Raw genomic sequence first — 20,266 nt, forward strand, 5'->3', positions numbered from 1 at the left:
GTTGTTTGTGTAGTCTGGGCACTAACCCTGTGTCAGACGTACGATTGGCAAATGTTTGCCCCCACGCCCTGTGTGTTCCCTTTCCTGGTGTCGCCTGAAGCATAAACGTCTTCGATTCGGATTGTCTGATTCGTCTTTTTTCCCCCCCTTGGTTCCATCCGCTATCGGTGTCGTATCTCACAAGCCATTACTTCATCCAAAGTCCAAAGATTTATTACAGTTTTTTTTTCCTGAAAGTTTTCCGGTTTCAGCTCTCGTGTTTGAGTCTCGGACCCGTTGTGAGTGTACTTGTGTGTTAGGTGTGAGGTGGGGCCCGCGCGTGAGGGTGCCCCGCCCCCTCACTGGGACAACACTGGGTTGTCCCAGTGCTGTCGCTGAGGAGACAGTTTCTTCATCCAGTTTTCTTGCCACCCTCCTTGCAAATCAGTTGCCCGTAAATGTACGCATTTGTTCCTGAGCTCTCAGTTCCATTTTATACATCTGTCCTTACACCACTATCACAATGTCTTGATTACTGTAGCTTTCTATTAAGTGTTGAAATTGGCAAGTGTGAGTCCTACGACTTTGTTCTCTTTCAAGATTGTTTTGGCTATTCTTGTCTCTTGCATTTCCGTATGAATTTTAGATCAGCTTATGAACCTTAGCAATAACAGCCATGGGGGGGAAGGTGGTTGAAATTTAGAGCTCCACATCTTAAGAGTGTTAACGGCTGAGAGGGACTATGGAAGTCTTGTAGTTTGGCACCCTTGTTTTAGTATTGCATTAATGGGCCTATGGAAGGAAGGATTTGCCAGAGAGCTGGTTAGAGACGGAGCTGGTTAGAGACGGAGCTGGAATTGGAGCCCAGCCTTACAGAGTCCATTCGTTCGGTACTAGGGGAATGAATCTAGAATCCCTACACAGTCCAGTCACTCAGTACTGAAGTCCGTGTGCTGGACTAGATGAGTTCCGCAGCGCCGCTGAGCCATTCACTTTCGGAGAGTTTAAGCTGTGAATTCCAACTACGTTTTTCTGCACTGCTTTTTTTGCGTTCACTTTGCTCAGGAATAAGTCTACCCAGTTCACCAGTACTTGGGACAAGAGCATGCTGAGAGAGAGAGATTGATGTCCATTCTGTTAATATACGTGACGGTCAGTAAGTGAGGGGAGGGAGAAAGGGTAGATGCTATCTCATAAGGTTATCTAAAGACCGAACTGATCACCACTTACATCAAAGGGTGTAATGGTGGTTAGTTAGTAAGTCAGTGATTGAGAGGTTGGTGATTTGTTGGCTTGTTGTTGGGGTTGGGGTGGTTCCCGTGCACCCCCAAAGCTCCTTTTCATCCAACCGTCAGTGACGAGAGAAGGAACTCGGGCATCCGCCTTCCTGGGCAGGAATCAAGGGAAGGGCTTCTCTCCCCTTTGGGGGGTTTTCTCTCGCCTTTACCACTTCAGTCGTGTTTGGGAGAAAGCACCAACAATTACTAAAGTAAGTTAAAAACCCAGAACTTTCCTGGAAGCAGGGGTATCCTTGCTTCTCTCCTGTTCTCCTCCTCCCCACCATTGTACACGCACCCAGCGCTCCACGCTTTAGTTCTCGAAGTCAGAATGTGATTTCAAGGCATAAAACAGAAGTGTGTGGAGTTTTACGTCTCTCTCCATCGCAGTTGAAGAGAACCGAAAGTGTGTTTCTTTTGTGCCATTGTTAGTGTATTCCGTGGACCCCGCTCACACTCCGAGTCAGCATCTCTCGGGGAGAATGCACCAAGGACCCACAAGGACTTCTTACAGCACTTCCTGAGGAGTGTTGATTTTCATGTTCAATACCCCATTTCTTGTGCGCATTTCCTTTCTCCCCCTGACACCATCATCACCCTTTTGAGAAAGGTACTGCTAAACTGGGCGTGCGAAGCTAGTGAAGTCCTGCGCACGAGCCCTGCGGGAAGCCGTCTGTATTCCTTGGGCGCCGCTGCCGGCCCTGGGCCTTGTTGCGCTCCCTTTCACATCCGCTTACCAAGCGTAGGAGGGACAGCAGTGATTCTTCCGAAAGACTGTGTGGTCCTGGTCCAACAGGACAGGACCAGTTGACTCTAAATGACAAAAAAAAAATGGTCAAAACCCCCTTTTCTACAGACACTTTCCACCATAGGAGATTTATAGCATTAAGAAGGGTTTCGGCCCTGGCCGGTGGCTCAGCTGGCTGGAGCGTTGTCCCACACACCAAAGGGTCGAGGTTCGCCCCTGGCCGGGTGTGGGCGGGAGGCAGCTGGGCGATGTCCCGATGTTTCTCCCTTCCTCCCTCTCTAAAATCAGTAAACATGCCCTTGGGTGAGGATTTGAAATATTTACTCTAGTTTCCAACATCACCCATAGGTTCAGGTTAACATTTCATATTTAAATATCAAAGGATATATCAGTCTCTAATGAAATTGTATAAATCCTTTCTCAGTTTATAAGAAAAAAAATGTACTTACCCTAAATTAACAGGATTCAAATTTGTAAGGTTTTTCACTATCTTATGTAGTGATTTTTTTGAGGAGACAAATTATTGCAGGAAGAAGTATCTTCAATGAAAATTAAGAACTTTGTGCATTTTTAACTTATTTTTACATCTACATTATTGCCCACTAAGAAAAGTTTTCATATTTTATCTCAACTATTCTTTTGAATAGTTTAGCCTGAGATGATGAAACGATTAAGCAGATTTCTCTAGTAGTATAAAAACTGGTGTAATACATTCCTGATAGCTGGAAGACCACTTATATGTATCTTACCTTTAATAAGAGCCTGTATATCCTTTTTCCCAGTTCTGTTGTTAACATTTTGCCCTGTTTACTTTATCATTCTAGATAGAATGATAAACTATACATATACATATTTTTTAACTATTTGATACTAAGTTGCAGTTAAGATGTCCCATCAACCCTAAACACATTGGTGTGTATTTTTTTAAATGGCCTCTCCTGTATACCTAGTTCATCCATCAAAATCAGGAAACCAACAGACAAAATTCTGCCATTTAATCCACAAACAACATTCGAATGTTACCAGTCCTCAGAAAAATGTACTTACCGTCTCTTCTTTTTGTCCCGAGACCCAGCCCAGGACGGTGTCTGTGCGTTCAGGTAACGTTTTCCCGTCAGTCCTCCTTGGCCCCGGAGCGCTTCCTCGGGCATTTATTGTGTTTGTATCTTTTATGATCGACATTTTCCAAGAGTGCTGGCCAGTCCCTTTGCAGAGCGACCCTTACTGTGGGTTTGTCCGATGTGTTCTCATTCGTAGATTCAGGCCATGAGTCTTTGACAAGCCCCAGGGGAGTGACGCTGTGTCCGCTCCAATGTCTCAGGAGGCACACGGACCCGTTCTTCCCGGTTCTGGCAAGGCCCTTCGTAACAGCAGGTTCCGTCTGCAAGGGTTCTCCACCGCGAAGTCAGTGTACTGCGCTTGCTAATTGATGAGGAATGAGTACTTTGTGGGGAGCTGCACTGAGACTGTATCAACATCCTGTGCCTTGTACATCGTTACCCTTTAGATTTAGCATCTGTTCACGATTCTTACCTGAAATGGTCATTGCCAAAGGGTGAGTCTCTGATCACGCTGTTGCTTCTACATCTAATTGGCATTTGAGTGTAGGCACTCTCTCTTTTCGCTGCTTATTTATTCATTGTTTATTTTAGTGTGGAACATGGATTCTGTTTTATAATTTACAGACGATTGTGATTTATGTTGATGCTCCGCTTGGCCTGGATTTGGCTAGTGGGGGCACTGCAAGCTGGCTTCTGTGTTCTTTTGACCTGTTCTGAGGTTGCTTTTTGTTTTTGTTTTTACTTGTGGTAAAAACCACACGTTAAATTTACCATCATAATGATCTTTAAGTGTATCCAGCCCACTAGTGCTAAGTGTATTTACGTTGTTGTGCAACAGAGCTTGCAAAACTTTTCATCTTGCAAAACTGAAACTCTGTACCCACTGAACGTGAATTTCCCTTCCCGTCTCCCCCAGCCCTTGGTGATCGCCTTTCTACTTCCTGTTTCTAGGGTTTTGACAGTTTTGGTTACTTCACGAGTGAAATTACGCAGTACTGGTCCTTTTGCAACCGGCTCATTTCCACTGGCGTAGTGTATATCCTCGAGGTCCATCCACGTTATAGCAAGTGTCAGGATTTCCTTTTTCAAGGCTGCATAATATTCCATTGTGGGGATAGATAGCACATTTTCTTGACCATTCATTTACTGGTGTGCATTTGGGTTGCTCCCACCCCTTGGCCGTTGTGAATCGTGCTGCCATGAGCATGGGTGTGCAAACTCCTCTTTGAGATCCTGCTTTCAGTTCTTTTGGATACATACCAGCGGGACCTCTGAGTCCTGTGGCAGTTCTGTTTTTAATTTTCAAAGAACGTCCAGCTGGTTTCCGTAACGACTTCACATCCCCATGGTTCCTAGAGCGCTTTCTTACTTTTAGGTACCCCAGAATGTTCCAGGCACCTTGTTTTTCCCCACTAGCCCTGGGGTCAGCCATCTTGCCAAAGAGTCCTGGATCACGTTAGTGAGAGCAGTCTTTGGAACCCAGCTCTGGGCGCTGGGTTGTGCTGGCTGCCGCTGAGCTGTCATTGCTGGTAGGACAGTTAGGAAATACCTATATCTGAGCCTGTCTCCTCATCCACCCATCTGTACACATTAAAAGCCACAGTTCACACTAATCTTCAATTCTGCTTCTACCCCACAAGGCTATTCTATTCTAGTCTCACCCCTTTCCTCATTTGCGCTTCCTTTATCGTGAAAAACGGGGCTCCCATAGTCCTCAGTACGTTCACTTACTCGTTCCCTCCCTGTGGCTAACCGATCCCCGACCGTGGGGCTGGCTGCTTTGCTCCCAGCCCCCGCCCGTGGCTGCCGCAAGGACTGACTCCCCGCCCCCATTCCTCCATCCATGGCAGCACCTGCCAGCCGAACCCCGGAGCGGGTGTCTGAGAGGAGGCGCCGTGGCTCCGATGGCAGTGCCTTGGTGGGTGTTGGTCCCAGTGTCCGTGGTGGCTGGCAGTAGTGGAGCCACCACGGACCCGAAGGCATCTGCTTCGAATGGGACTGCATCGTCTTCGGGTATTTGTCTCGGTTATCTCGTTACCATGTTTTCCTCGGTACTTTCTGCTCTGCGGGTAAGCCAGACAAAGCAGTGATGGCCGTGGGCGGGGGGGGGGGGGCTCGCGGAGAGGAGTGTACAGAGGAAGGAGGGGGAGTGGGGGCGGACGGGGGGTGGACGCCACACAGGTGGCGATCACCTCGAAGCGGAAACACATTCGCAGCTAAAAACCCTCAGGCTCTGCGAGTGTTCTTGTATAACTGTCCTTGAGGAAACTTGGCCTCTCGATGCATCGTCATCAGGCTCGTCCACCCCCGGCAGCCTGCTGCTGCAGGAGGGTCAGGACCAAGTTCACGGCACGGAGTGCTGAGGCGTTCTTTCATCGAACAGTCGGGCGTCCTTCCGTCCCCGCGGCCTGCAGTGGGCGGAACAGCGCCCTCTGCCCCTGGACAAATGGCTCCCGGGGGCGCTCCGCGTGGGGCGCCGTTATGGAACAGATGCGGGGACCGTGTCGTTCCTAGAACTCGCTCCCGCCCGTGGGGACGTGGAGTGCACGGCCGTAATTACTTGCGTTTTAGAGATTTGGTTCACCTCAGGGGAATAATTGCTCCAGTGCTTTTTTATTTGATTTTATTTTTTTACTGAAAAGTATCTGAGTGCTAGCAAGAGCAGCTGGCACGGAGTATGTTCTGTGCGTGAGATCCCGTGCCAAGCACTCGACATGCCCCGTCTCCTTGAATCGCGATGACCGTGGGCGGTGGGCCCCGAGGTCACCCCGTTTGACTGAGGAGGAAGCAGGAGCTTCCGGCCTGTCCGCCCCCCAGTTCTCGCTCGCACTGGGCACTGCAGGGTACACTGGTCTGGCTGTGTTGTCCGAGTTCTTTAGTTTTGAATGAAAGAAACCACCTCTGGCTGCCTTAGGGAGAAGGGGAGTGGGCTGAGATGCTGACCCCAGGGGATCCGGGCGGCAGGCCCAGCGGTCCATCCCAGGCAGCACCGAGGGGATGAGCCCCCTGCCGTTCGGGCCCCTCGCCGTACATGGTCTCGAGGGGAGCCCGGCGCTGGCCCGGCGTTGGTTCCAGGCTGAGCCTGGCCAGAGAGACGGGCACCGTGGCCGTCAGTGCCCACTGGCAAGAAATCTGAGGGGCTCTCGCCGCAAGGCAGGAGGATGGGCGCTGGGAGGCAGAGGCAGCAAAACCCTGCTCGATGGGGCTTGCAGTGAGGAGCGCAGGCTCTGGAGTCCAGGGCTCCCCACGCCACGGCCACCGCTCTGTGGGTTGGACCACTCACATCAGCACTTTGCACACACACGCGTGTACACGTACAAGGGTCCCGGGAGCTTTAAATGACGTGAGCCATGCAAAAGGCTCGGGGTGTCGGCGGGCACAGAGCGAGCACCTGCACGCTCGTCGTCCCACGCACTCTCGATTACAGTCCTCAGGGCTCGGCGCCGCCTCTGCTTCTGCAAACAGAGGAACCGGCCCCGGGAGGCCTGAGTGGCGCATTCCAAGTCCCGCAGCTGGTCAGTAACGCAGCCGGGGCACTCGCCACGGCCACTTGATCCACACTCGGGGGCTTTGATACCTGCCCTTTCGGCCTCCGGATGAGAACCCTTCACGGTCATTTCCGACGTGTTACTCGTGATTTCTTCGAATGGCGGGGCTTACACCACATGACCTGAAAGTAGACCTAAGACATCTTTTATCCTAAGACATTTCCTAGGACAGTTTAAATGCAGGAAACTTTCCGGTCTGGTCAAAGCGATATCGTTCATCTAGAGATACTGAATCTTTTCTTGTCTTTACACAGCTGATTTTACGCTCTTCTCACAGAATTACAGACAACAGGCATCCCATGGTGGGAAACGAGAAAATCCACAGGCTGCATGAGAATCTTGGACCATACTCACCCAAGAATGCTTATACACTGATCCCAAAAAGCCATCCAGCCCTTTCCCCTGAGGTCTTTAAGGGTAAGAAGCAGAGATGCAGGTTAGGTTAGGATTCGGTCGAGCGGGTTTCTAACCCCTCCAAAGCTGTTTCCCAAAGGGCGCCCCCTAGTGGCCCTGTGTTATGAAGAATCGGCAGGCCCTGTCCTCATTTTGCTTACTTCACTACCCACCCCCCCCCCCCCCCGTGTGTCCAAGGCATGAACCAGGCATGGGCACAGGCCGAAAGCCAACCTGGGATAAACGAGGAGTTGCTTTGTCCCTGGCTGATCTGAGACAAGCACCACCACGCCAGGTGCAACTCTGCCCAGACCAGGGACACCTGCTTGACATTTTAATAAATTTCCTGGTTGAGGGTATTGGTGGCAGGTTAAGAAAATGTGCAAATGACCTGCCACTAGAAGTAGCTCCTGTACAGGAAGACAGAGTCAGAGCCTGCGGGGATCATGACAAGTTGGGACCATGGGCAAAACTGAAGAAAATGAAATGTCACCTGTCTTTGTAACCCAGTGACCCAAACATCTAGCGGAGAGGAAAATCCTGGAATTCTAGGTTTACAATAAAAGCATTTTACGGGACTATAAAGACGACTGCCAAAAAAGGCAGCGACTGCAGGCCACATTGCTAATAGACTAATGGACTCTAATTACGAATGGACCGCTTCTAATAAAGATGGTGACGGTCCTGTTCTCATTCTTCTGGTAAACCGCACCTAGAGCCCTTCATTCAGTAAACACGCCCCCTCAGCACCTGCCACATGTTTTATAAAAACTGTTTAATACTGCCCTGGCTGGTGCGGCTCAGTGGACTGAGTGCCGGCCTGCGAATCAAAGGGTCACAGGTTGGATTCCCAGTCAGGATGCATGCCTGGGTTATGGGCCAGGTCCCTGGTAGGGGGCGCCCTAGAGGCAACCACACATTGATATTTCTCTCCCTTCCCCTCTCTAAAATAAATAAATAAAAATCTTTTAAAAAATAAAATAAACTTTCATCAGTAATACACGTTCTAGGAAACATAGAGGGTATAGAAAAACAAATAGGAAAGAGCCCTGTACTAAATGTAGTACTTTTATCACTTTGTCCTATTTCCATCTTTTTTCAGTGAAATGATTGTGTAAAATTGATAGGTACACAATTTCTCATTGTGTCTTTAGAGAAAACGTTTTCGTGTTTATAAACATCTTAATGTTTTAAGCCTTGGCACCAGCGTGAGGACCCGTGCTCACCGCATGCTGGTCCCCAAACATCTAAGCCCCTGTGCCACTGTGCAGGATGGGGGCTCTTTCGGCCCCTGCTGTCCCCCTGTAGGGGGCCCAGCCCCCAGCCCCTGTGTTCGCCCACCCTGGAGAGAGGCACCGCTGGGGTGTGGCCTGGGCGCAGGAAGGGCTGAGGCGGGCGCTCCTGCCCCACACCCCCGGCCGCTGGGGCCTGGGGAGGGAGCGCTCTGGCCGGCTGGGGTCCCAGCAGCGAGCAGTTGAGTCGTGAGCCTGGCGCTTGGACGAGCCAGCACAGGACACGGGGCCCCAAGGGTTTCTAACTGGACGAGCCAGGGAGTCTGAAGCTCAGACCTTCTCCTGCCCCACTCGGTGTCAAGGGCGCTTACCCTTGGACAGGGTCAGCGGTCCCCACCTCGGTGCCATTGTGGCCAAGGCCTGCTCTGGCCTCAGGGCCACTCGGGCTACTGCAGGAAATGTTGGTCCGGGACCTCGGAAGCGAAACTAGAGGTTCTCCTGAATAGTTCTGTGCCTCAGTTTCCCCGTGCGTACATTTGGATCGTACCAGTATCTACGTTGTATTATTGTGAGGATTAAAGGAGGTCGCAGTTGTAACACACAAAGAACAATGTCTGGTGATTAGTACTCCATCAATGCTACTGTCCGTGTTATTTAAATTTCCCGAATAACCGATTTTATGTGGATCACGTAATTTACCCTCACGAGTGTACTTAGCGATACCGACTCCCCATCCTCGGGAGGAAACCCTGCGGCCCTTTACTTGCCCCACGTACCACCCACACCTACTGGCCCTTCCATTTGTTCGTTCTGTCACTCCTCGCTTATTTGTGCGTCACCTTCCGTCTCTATGTGGGTGACGATGCGATCTCTGTCTCTGCTGTTGTCGCCTTCAAACCCACTAGGGATCCCCAGCCCTTCTCAGCCTCCTCCCTTCCACTTTGAGTGGTGTCTCAACAGCTAGGTGGCCCAGCACTCCCATCTTCCAGGTAAGGGGACGGAGGCCTAGACAGGGAAGGTGACTGGCCCAGGTCACACAGGGCCGGGACCCACTCAGACCCCCTCATTTCCCCCCGCCACCCACCTGTCCTCTACAAAGCCGGTGCAGCCATCAGAGGTGCCAGGAGGGGGTGGCGGGAATAGGTGCCTCCCCAGAGAGGGTCCTCCAGCTTATGACCGACTCCCTCCTGCCAGCACCCTGCCCCCCCAGTGAAAGGGGGCACCCCCGTTCCTTGCAGATGGCAGCTACAGAAGAGCCACTGGTTGGGAGTTGCCCTAATCCTGCTCTCCCCTGCTCTAATTCCCTGCAAATAATCTTCCCAGGCCGGCCTTAGCCTACTTACCCGGGGCTGGAAGGCACATGAGGTAAGCCAGCTGGCTTAACAGAGTGGCCCGGCTCCAGAGCCACAGCGTGGCACCAGCGCAGCCAGCTGCGAGGGCGGCTGCTGGTCCTCTCCCAGGTCAGAAGTCCCGGGCCACACAGCCGTGGGGTTGGGATTCTGACGCTGCACCGGGAAGCCGGACGGTGGGGCTATTAGGCCTCCGGGGTGAGGCCAGCTCGTCGCCTTGCTAGGGCTGTGCTAGCGAGCGAGTGACCGCCCTCCGGGCTGCAGCCCCTGAGGGGGACGTCTAGGCGGTTTTCCCTATAGGACAGTTGGAGCAGGCTTGCTCGTCACCGTCACTGAAGGACTATTTGTGAACAAGCACAACGGGGGCCCAAGTGAGCATGCACACGCACAGTCTCGCCTGGGGACGGTGGGTGGCGGCCAGAAGTCTCCACGGGGTGGCTGGGTCACGTGCAGCAGAAGGGCTGACTCCGTTCGTCAGAGGCTTGAGGAGATGGCCGTCCATTCAACAGACACTGGCAAAGCACCTACTGTGTGCCAGCCACTGCTGCAAGAGGCTCACCCATGTTAGTCCTCACAGCAACACACACCGGCTGGTGCCACGGCTCTCGTGTTCTGCACGGTCGCTGCTGAACGTCGCTCCACAGGCAGCCCTTAGGGACGAGTGCGGCTTCTCCCCCGGAGGGTGCCAGCTGGGACATCGCCCCCGGAGTGTGGGGCTCAGAGGTGACAGTGACAGACACCGAGTTCTGCTACAGCTCCCAGGACCTTGGAGGAAGAGGGCTCGCATTTAATGTATTGAATTAATTCCTTTTTTCTTCTGTTTAGCTTTACTTATTTGCTTGTCTGTTGTCCGTGTACTCGAGCTGGAAAGTAAGTTCCAATCGGAGCAAGACCTTGGTCTTCTCGCCTCTGCTCAGGGTCTTTACCGCGAGTATGCATTATCTATACAATTACACACATTGACAAGCGAGGGTATTGGAGGGGGGAGCGGGAGAGAAATAGTAAATTGAGCACAAGGTTTTCCCACGCACAGGCGATAGCCTTGAAGGTTATCATGGCTAGTTTCGTGAGGTGGAAGAATTCAAAGGACTTACGTTTTCACCAACAGACTTCAACCCAACACTCGGGCTGTTCTAGTCTGTTAAAGAATTTGCCCAACATTGTACAGCTAGTGTATCCATCGGGGCTCCTGTTTGCAACAGAACCCAACTCTGGCTGGTTGGAGCAGAAAAGAAATGTATTACAAGGTCATTGGGTATCTATTCATGATAAAAAAAAAACAACCCTCAGCGAACCAGAAATAAGTGCGAACTTTCTCACCTTAACAAAGCGCAGCTACACAGATCTGCAGCTCACCTTACATTTCTTGGCGAGAGACCAGCCACTTCCCCCCAAAGACTGTGGAGAAGGCAAGGACGTCGGCTCTCACCGCTTCTGCTCGACATCCTGGTCAGTGTCATGAGGCCGGAGAGAGAAATGCAAGGTGTAAGGATCAGGAAGAAAAAAAAAACTGTGGGCAATAGGATTGCCTTCTTAGAAACATCCAAAACCAAGATGCTACCGGATCTAGCCAATGAGTTTACCTAGAATGCAGGATAAAAGGTCAATATACTACATTTTATTTATTTACCTATTTAAATCTTTATATGCTAACAATGCAGAAACAGAAAAATTTTTAAAAAAGATACCATCTACAGTAGCACCAAAAACATAAAATACTTAGGGATAAATAATATGTAAGGTTTGTAAGCTAAAAAACTGCAAAAATACAGACTTAAATAAATGAGATATACAGTGTTCCCGGGTCAAAAGACTGAGCATTGTGAAGATAACGATTGTCCCAAAATTGATCTCCAGATGCAATACAATCCCCGGGGAAATCCCGGCAGGCTCCGTGGAGAAACTGACAAGCCGGTTCTAATATTTATAGGAGGAAACAAAGGTCCTAACTCGGCCTGGGCAATTTTGAAAAAGGGTTGGGTTTTAAAAGGGTTTTAAAAATGCTGAGCTGGAAGGTTCTCCGCCGCCCCCATTCACCGTAGCATCACATCACAGTAGCCAAGACACAGAAACCACCTGAATGCCCACCGATGAATGTGGATGCGGAAAATCCCACCCGCAGAGACACCCCCCGCCCCCACGCACATACCCGCGGGCGTATCATTCAGCCATAAAAAATTGAGAGCCTGTCATCTGTGACAGCACGGCTGGGGCTTGAGAGCCTTGTGCTGAGTGACATAAGTCAGACAGAGAAAGACGGCACCACGTGACCTCACTTATATTTGGAATCTTAAAAATATCGAACTCGTAGAAGCAGGAAGGAGAAGGGTGGTTTCCAGGGGCCTGGGCGGTGGAGGACATGGGGGGATTTTGTCCCGGGCTCCGAGCTTGCAGTTACCGGATGCACAAGGTCCAGCGTGGTGGCCATAGTCACCGATACCGTGTTGTGTACTCGAAAGAGGCAATCAGGCCAGAGCTTCAACGTTGTCACCATAACAACAACCAAATGGTAATTATGTGCAGTGAGGGATGTGTTAATGAACCTTATTGAGGTAAACATTTCCCCAAATAGACACGTATCAAACCATTGCATCGTATCCCTTAACCTTACACCACGATTTGTGTCCATCACACCTCAATAAAGCTGGAGGAAACACCCAAATACCCCTGAAGAAGGGGAGGGGCGCTGGTAGGGGGACCCTAGAACCTGGTTTACAGACGCGTGGCTGTGAAAAACGGTCAGAGTCGTGCTGGACCCTGGATGCGGCCTGCGTCGGCGAGTGTCCATGAGTGTGGAAAAGAGAGAGCACCCCAGAGTTTCAGGCAGAGCGGAGTCAGCCCACGGGCTGAACGGACGGCTGTGTGGGGCCTGGGCCTTCCGCAGCAGCAGCAAGGGAGGCAGGGACTGGGAACTCCTGGCATTTTCAACTTCTATGGTCAGAGGCAGGCTCACCCCAAAATAAAGGGGTTCAGTGCCAGAAGCTGAAAAAAGGCAAAGGTCCATTCTAGCTGTTGAAATACGAAAGCTGGGTTTCCGACCCTTCGAAACCAGGGTTCAGCCCTTGGACCACTCCACAGCAGGCCTGGAGGCGGTGCCCGGACGCTGCTCGCAGGATCCAGAACCACTCAGGCTGGAGTGGGTTAGGGACTGTGGCCCCCCCCGCCCCCCCCACGGCCACTCCCACAACCACAGCCATCTCCACATGCACACGCGTGATCTCCACCGAGAGAGTGGCGAGCTCCGGGCCTCCCCGGGGCCTCAGACGCTCCTCCTGCCCTGCCCACGCCGAGATCCCATCTGGGCCCTCGGGCGCCGAGTGTGTCTGCAGTCGGGAATGTCCCTGTCTGGCTAGGGAGCAGCAGCACGTGCCCGGAGAACAGCAGGAGGAGGAGGAGCAGGAGGGGCTCCCCCGACCCCGGGCCCCGGGAGGCTGGAGCTTTGAGCAGCATCGGGGTCTAGAGGCGACAGGCAGGAGGAGGGGCGTGACGGTGGGCTGAGCAGGAAGAGCAGAGGTCCAGCTGCGGTGCTGAAAGGAAAGCCCTTTCCTCCCCGTGGCCCACTGGTCCCGTCCCTGTCCCCGGGGCAGGTCCGGCCCCAGGCAGCGCAGGCACTCCCCTGCTTCTGCCTAGGCCTCCGCTGAGCCTCCCCACTCGGGGTTCCACCCACCTCCAGCAACATCTGCATCTTTTTCCATCTCATTCTTACTAAGCCCCTGCAACCCGGCCTGGAAACACCCACACAGCCGCCCCGCAACACCTGCGGGCCTCCCGTGCAAACAGGGAATGTCACGGCTGAGAGAAAGGCCCGGATTCCCTCACTCAAAACCAGCAGAGCCTGGGAGGGCACCTTGGGAACAGGAACCGCGCCGGGAGAGAGAGGGGAAAGGGAAGGAAGGTGCAGGGAACCTCTCGTACACACCCGCCCACCGTGCTCCACCCGAGTCCTCTCCTCCCACCGAGGCCAACGTGGCCAGGCACGCAGCTCGTCAAACTCCTCGGCAGGAGTAGGGGCGCGTGCCCCGGTCCTGGCCATGGGACCGACGGGAGGAGGTGTCTTCCGGGTAAGCAATGCTTCCCTACTAACAGCAGATGCGTGGGCAGAAATGTCCTTCTTCTCCAGCCAGATGTTGTCACCTCTGCTTGGGAGGTGGCAGCCATCTCGTGACCACAGGGACACGCCTAGGACTAGGCTTTTATGCTGAGGAGAGCTGAGCAGAGAGACGGAAGAGCCTGGGTCCCCGATGACAGTGCCGAGACCCACCCCCGGGCAGGTGCTCTAACTACGTGACACAGTGACGCCCCTGGTTGTGTAAGCCCCTGGCAGTGGGTGTTTGGGTCCTCGCAGCGGACCGCATCCAGGCAGACTGGCGTTCGCCGAATTTCCCAGCACGAGCGACGGCGCTGGGAGTGCTACTGGGCAATGACTACGTTATCCCCATTTTACATAGGGGGAAACCAAGGCCCATGGCACAGGGTCACCTATGAAGTGCCGGGGTAAGATTCTAAGCTGGGGTGACGTCAGAAAAGCTACTGAGCGCTCACTCCAGGTTAGGCGCTCTTCAGGGGCCAGGGGGACGAGGCCCAAGGGACAGACAAACCCAGCCTTGGTGGAGGTCCCACTCTAGGGGAGGAGGCCAGCAGTGCGCTAGGAGCCCACGAGGCGGGGTCATTGTCGGTCCATGATCATCACTACCATGGTAACACATGGGGCGGCCCGGTGCGAGGCAGCTGTGGTTTCTGGGATGTGCTGGAGAGGGGAGGGAACATCTTAGACGGGGCGACTGGGTGAGGCTCTGGGGTGGCTGAGTCACATCGGAACGAAGCCTTGATGGACATGAAGGAGCCGCCGCCGCCACAAGAAGACCCAGGGAAGGGCCTTGCAGGTGGAGGCGGTGGGGGAGAGCAGGGACACTTGAGGAGCTGAGGGGGAGGAGCCCGTGGTGGCTGGCGCTCAGTAGGCAGTTGGGATCGCTGAGAGGGCGAGGTTGGAGGAAGGCAGGCGCGGATCCTGGGGCCGTGCAGGCCGTGGGAAAGGGTCTGGGTGTATTCTGAGGTGAGGAGTCACTGAAAGGTTCTAAGCAGCGGGGAGGCATCTGCTGCATGTTCTGTGGGGGTCTCTCCAGATGCTGTGTGGAAATTGGGTTGCAGGGAGTAATAGGGGGACAGCAAGTCCGTGGGATGCTGTTGGTGTGGCCCTAGGGAGGAGGCAATAGTGGCTTGGAATTGGGGATGTCCGGAAGAGGATCCTGCAAGCAGGTCCCCAAGGCTCCAGCAGCAGGACTTGCCGGGTGGGGGGTGGGTGTGCAGGGAAGGGAAGCAGGAGGAATACAGGTTGACCCCTGGGGTCGGGGCTTGGGCAGCGGGGCAGATGGTCACGCGTCACGAGAGAGGAAGGGATTTGAGGGGAAATCAGGAGTCCTCTCTGGAGTCTGGAGCCGGTGTTCTCTTTGCCTCTGCCCCACTGCCTCCCTCGAGTCAGTAAAACAGGAACCGTCCGCCTGCAGCTGCTCCTGCCCTCGGGCAAATCTGAGCGGGGACAGCGGAGGCGGCGGTGGGAGGCAGGAAAGGACTCCAGGGACAGCAGAAGCTCTAGGAGAGCATTTTTTGTCCGGCCTCCCAAGAGCTGTCGCAGCGCAGGCTCCGTGATCTGACCGCTGGGGCGGTTCAGTTGCCCAGCGCAGTGTCGCAGGTGGGGCTTCCCAGGACGCGGGCGCCCAGAGGAGACGGGAGTGCACGCGGCTGGACTGGGAGGCGACCTCGGGAAGCACTGGAAGGGGTGGTGGGGATGTGTGAGGAGAAAGGGGAGGAGGCAGGACAGACTAATGGACAGACACCCTCGTGGCCCACTGGGGTCCATCCTGCTGGCGGCCTCTAGGGCAGAGTGCAGAGCTGCATCGGAATTGTCCCCCGCTGCGGGCAAAAGGCTGGGCTGTTCATCCTCCGAGTCCTAGTCATTGGCCGAGGGGTGCCCCCAGGGGCGTCACCTCCACCATCTTTCCCTTTCTTTTGACTTCTTACCTCAACCAGAGAGAACACAGACACTCCATGCGGTAACTGAAGCACCGTCTGTTAGCAGTGGGCCCAACGGGAACCCCAGAATCCTCTGTGCTAGCCTTCTCCCCTCTGCCTCTCAGAACCAGGGGAGCCTGAGGAAATCCGGTCTTGGAGGTCCCGCCCCACCCGTGGAAAGCACCGGAAACACTCACCCCCCACCCTGATGGACACCTGTGCTGTGTCGGTCCCCCGATCACTGTGGTGACGCTGGAGACGAGTCCAAGGACTCACCCTCCAGTCCCCTTTGGGAGCTTTGGCTGCTCCAGGGCCTCAGCGAGTGCAAATGCCAGTCTCCATCAGCAGCCCCCTCGCCTTCACAGGGCGGCACACGCCACACGCCACACGCCTGCTGAAGCCAGGTCGTCGTGCACGCGTGGGTTTCCCTTTTGGCGTCCATCTCGCTGCACTTCCAGAGCGCCGAGGGAGCGTTGCCAGAGGACGTCTGGTGAACCGGATCATCTCTGGTCCTGGGAGAGAACGCAGAGGCGCCCCCTCGCAGCAGCTCCGCAGACTCGGTCTCGTCCTGTTCGGTGAAGCGGCGTCCGAGGTCGGACTCTGCCCAGCGCCCGCTGAGCTGAGAGAGGCTGGCAGAGACGCAGACGCGTCCGAGCGGGAGGAGGCTGGCTCTCTGAGGGCCCCGGGCAGAAGTGCTGGATGTATGAACGGTGTCACTGTTTAAAAGTGAGCCCACCCGGGGACTCTGGCCTCGGGCAGGCAGTGCAGCCTCAAACAGGGGCAGGAAGCAGTCAGAAGAGCCTCATTCGTGATCCTGCCACGCAGCAGGACCCGCCTGCTGCCGGGGCAGCCTGCTCCCCCTGCCAGCCCGGCCGTGGGGAGCAGCAGCCCGAGGGCCCAACATCCCATCCAGAGGCGGGTCCTGCAGGGCCCACAGAGGGTGTGGGCAGCAGTGAGACAGAGGCCAGGCACGGGAAAGAACATAAAGGCAAGGAATGAGGGTGAAGACAATGCTTGTGTGCCTGCCACTCGCAGACGTGCAATAAATATTTCTTGAGTAACTGGCCGACTGAATGACTGAATGAATGAATGAATGAGTGCATGAATGAATGAGTGCATGAGTGCATGAAGGTCTAATCATGTTCTAGGAGTTGTTCCGGGCACTGGGGGTACATCCACGAACAGACAACACTCACACATTCCCTGTGGAGTCCATTCCAGAGGCAAGGGGAACACAAGAAACACACCAAATAAACATGTTGGACTGTGTGTCGCCCTTTGCTTACTGTTAACGGATGAGTCCATCCAGAATACACGCTGAAGTCCCCACCGCTGGCACCTCAGAAAGTAACCTCGTTTGGAGTAAGACTGTGCAAGATGCGATCAAGGGAAGGCGGAGTAGGGTGGCCCTTCCCCGAGTCTGACTGTCATCCTTGCACGAAGAGGAAGATGATGTGAAGACAGACGCACGGGGAGGCCTCGAGATAACAGAGGCAGAGCCTGGAGCGATGCTTCTGCGAGCCAAGGGGCGCCCGGGACCGGCAGCCACCCCCAGAAACCAGGGAGAGACAAGGAAGGCTTCTACCCAGGATCTCAGCGAGAGCGGGGCCTTACTGAGCACCTTGAATTTCAGACGTCCAGAGTCTGGAGCTGTGAGGGAACGTATCTGCTGAGTCGTCCAGTTTGTGGCACGTGGGGACAGCAGCCCTGGCAGACGAATGCCATCGCCCTCCCAGGCCAGATGCCCAAGTTGGCATCTCCAGGCTGCTGGGCTGGGCAGGCTACGTTGTGCTGGCCTCCTGATGGAGGTCCTTTTCCTGGGTGCCCATGACAATTTCATACCCAGACGGACCAGGAAAAAGTGAGTCCCTGCTTGGCAAGCCCTGGCCCTCCCTGGCTTGCTGGGGACAGCCACGGTCAGTGGCTGGCCGGCCGGGTACTGACCGAGATGAACACAGGGTAGCAATTCCCTGAACCCCCCACTAGGCCTCAGGCAAGGGCCGTTGCCAAGGAGACCCGGCCCCACCAAGCTGGGCATAGAGTTGGTAGCCAATATACACTTCCCAAGCGAACTTTTCAATTAGTTGCCATAGTGGGTTGAATGGTGGCTTCTGAAAAAATCTGTCCCCATATGAATCCTGGGAGGCTGTGACTGTGACCTTATGTGGGAAGAGGGTCTTGGTAGATGTAGTTACGTTAAGGATCTTGACGTGACATCATCCTGGACTCAGCGAGTGGCCTCTCCATCCAATGTCAAGTGTCCTCGTGAGAGACAGGAGGGGAGAAGCAATAAACACAGGGGAGAGAAGGTGACGTGGAGGTGGTGGCAGCGATCAGAAAGATGTGGCCACGAGCCAGTGACGCCAAGGAATGCTGACATCACCCAAGACTAGAGGAGCAAGGGACAGATGCTCCCTGGAGCTGCTGGAGGGACCGTGGCCCTGCCAGCCCCTTGGTTTTGGGCTGCTGGCCTCCCGCACTGGGAGGGAATGAGCTCCTGTTGTTTTAAGCAGGTAATTGGTCACGGCAGCCTCAGGAAACCCAACAGAGTCGGTAGCTTCCACTAAAGGAAAAGTCAGTCCTGATGGTGACAGAAGCCACTAGCGACTAAAGAAAGCTTCTGGGTCATTGAGTCATTGAGAGCATCGAGTCATTGGCTGAACTCAGGAGGGCTCAGGTCTGAGAAGGGCCAGGGAGAGTTAGAGCTCCTGAACCCCAAAAGGGAACTCAGACAGAAAGTGTTACTAGCCAAGCCTGGCTGTTTGTGTGCCTTTGATCTCTCTTCCTTTTTCTTTTCTTTTTTTTTTTAAGATTTTATTTATTTATTTTAGATGGAGGGGAAGGGAGGGAGAAAGACAGGGAGACATCAAGGTGTGGTTGCCTCTTGGACGCCCCCTACTGGGGACCTGACCTGGCCTGTAACCCAGGCATGTGCCCTGACTGGGAATCAAACTGGTGACCCTTTCATTTGCAGGCTGGTACTCAATCCACTGAGCCACACCAGCCAGGGAGGGCTCTCTTTCTTTTTAAAGATTTTATTTATTTATTTTATTTTTAGAGAGAGGGGAAGGGAGAGAGACAGACAGGGAGAGAAACATCAATTGGTTGCCTCTCGCACACCCCTTACTGGGGACCTGGCCCACAACCCAGGCACGTGACCTGACTGGGAATCAAACCAGTGACCTTTTGGTTCACAGGCCGGTGCTCAGTCCACTGAGCTACACCAGCCAGAGGTCCTTTGGTCTCTTTATCCTACTCTGTCATTTGTCCAGTACCAGTCAGCCTCCCTGATGAGCACTGCCCCTCTTTAAGTGAAGAGGTCCCCATTGACAGGAAGGTCCATGTTGGGGCATGTTCCCTTCACACAGTTCCTCTGCCTTCAGGGGTCCTGTCGGCAGTGGCGTGGTCCCTTTCAGCCACCAGCAGGATGATTAACTTCAGTTTCCTGGACAGCTGGCTGGGCGTGGGTGGCCCAGAGCAGGCCCCTCTCCTCCCCGCCGAGGGCTACTCCTGGGGACAGAAGGGAGCAGCACCATCTGGCTTCTGGGACATTTGGAACGAGATGGACATTCCAGACCAAGGCTGGGCCTTCTGCCCCACGGCTCCCCGCCAGCCGGCCTCGCCAGCCGGCCCACGCACTCGCGGACCGAGTCCAAGCATGAGGGTCCAGCATCCCATCCCACCCCTGCCTCCCTCACGTACACCTGCTTTTTGGGACTGAGGGTTCTTCTGCTCAGATGAAGATACACGCATGCCCCAGAGAGACACGAAGACACAGGGGTTCTGGGCTAGCCTGGGAGGGAGGAGACACAAGGGCCCGTGAAGGCAGCCTCAGCTGCGGGAAAGGGGTCCCATTGGGGATTGACTGGGCCTGGTCTGGGGGTGCCTGGACCCAGAGGGGGCAGAGTCAAGAGACAGATTTTAGCTTCCGATGCAAACACAAGCATGTAAACACAAACCTTTCGGAACATGTGGATGGGCGTTGAGGGCCTTCCCCACCCTTTGCCCGTTTCTGTGATAACTACCTACCCAGCCAATGCTTCTGCTGAAGGAGAAGGTCACGACACTGTCCTGGACTCTGAACACCCAACCTCAGATGACTGGAGGGAGGGTTACCACCTGACCTTGGGCCAGCCAGCTTATTGGCTGGACAGTGACCAATCAGGTGCTCTCCCTTGAGAATTTGTACTAAGAGGCATAGATTCCTCAACTTGGGTGGGTGCTTGTAGGAGTTGTTGGCAGTGCCCTAGGTGTGTCTCCTCCACCCTCACCTCTGCACACTCACGACAGCAACTGAGTACACCCATGCTCTCCATCGGAGGACTTTGGTCTGGCATTGGGGGCTTGCTTGGCCCACGCACAAGGCAAGCCAGCAGTGCCCAAGTCGAATATCCCAGAGGCAGTCCTGACCGTGACGAGCAGATCCAGTGGGAGAAACACATTCCTTAGCTGGCCGTTGGGTGACTCCGTCTCCAAGCTCCCCAGCGGGATGGAGGTCTGTTGCCCATGGTGGTAACTTGCTTGATAGTGACCCCTTTACTGACTTCCTTCTTCTTTGTCTTGCTTTCTCACCCCGCAGTGTTTGTGGGGTGCCTCCAATTGAATTACTTTCCCAGAATCCTCTTGTCGAGGTCTGCTCCTGGAGCAACCTGAACTAAGACAGCCGAGTC

General features: G+C 54.2%; 1 non-coding gene across 1 annotated transcript; it reads right to left on the reverse strand.

Annotated features, from left to right (window-relative positions):
- Positions 1–7,191: 7,191 nt before the first annotated feature.
- On the reverse strand, positions 7,192–7,327 carry LOC123809052. Its single transcript, XR_006783927.1, has one exon. It is a non-coding gene; the product is annotated as a small nucleolar RNA SNORA48 (small nucleolar RNA).
- Between the last annotated feature and the right edge of the window lie 12,939 nt (positions 7,328–20,266).

The sequence above is a fragment of the Phyllostomus hastatus genome, unplaced genomic scaffold (assembly GCF_019186645.2).
Source record: "Phyllostomus hastatus isolate PE091 unplaced genomic scaffold, TTU_PhHast_1.1 phas_scaffold_501, whole genome shotgun sequence".
Classification (NCBI taxonomy): Eukaryota; Metazoa; Chordata; class Mammalia; order Chiroptera; family Phyllostomidae; genus Phyllostomus; species Phyllostomus hastatus.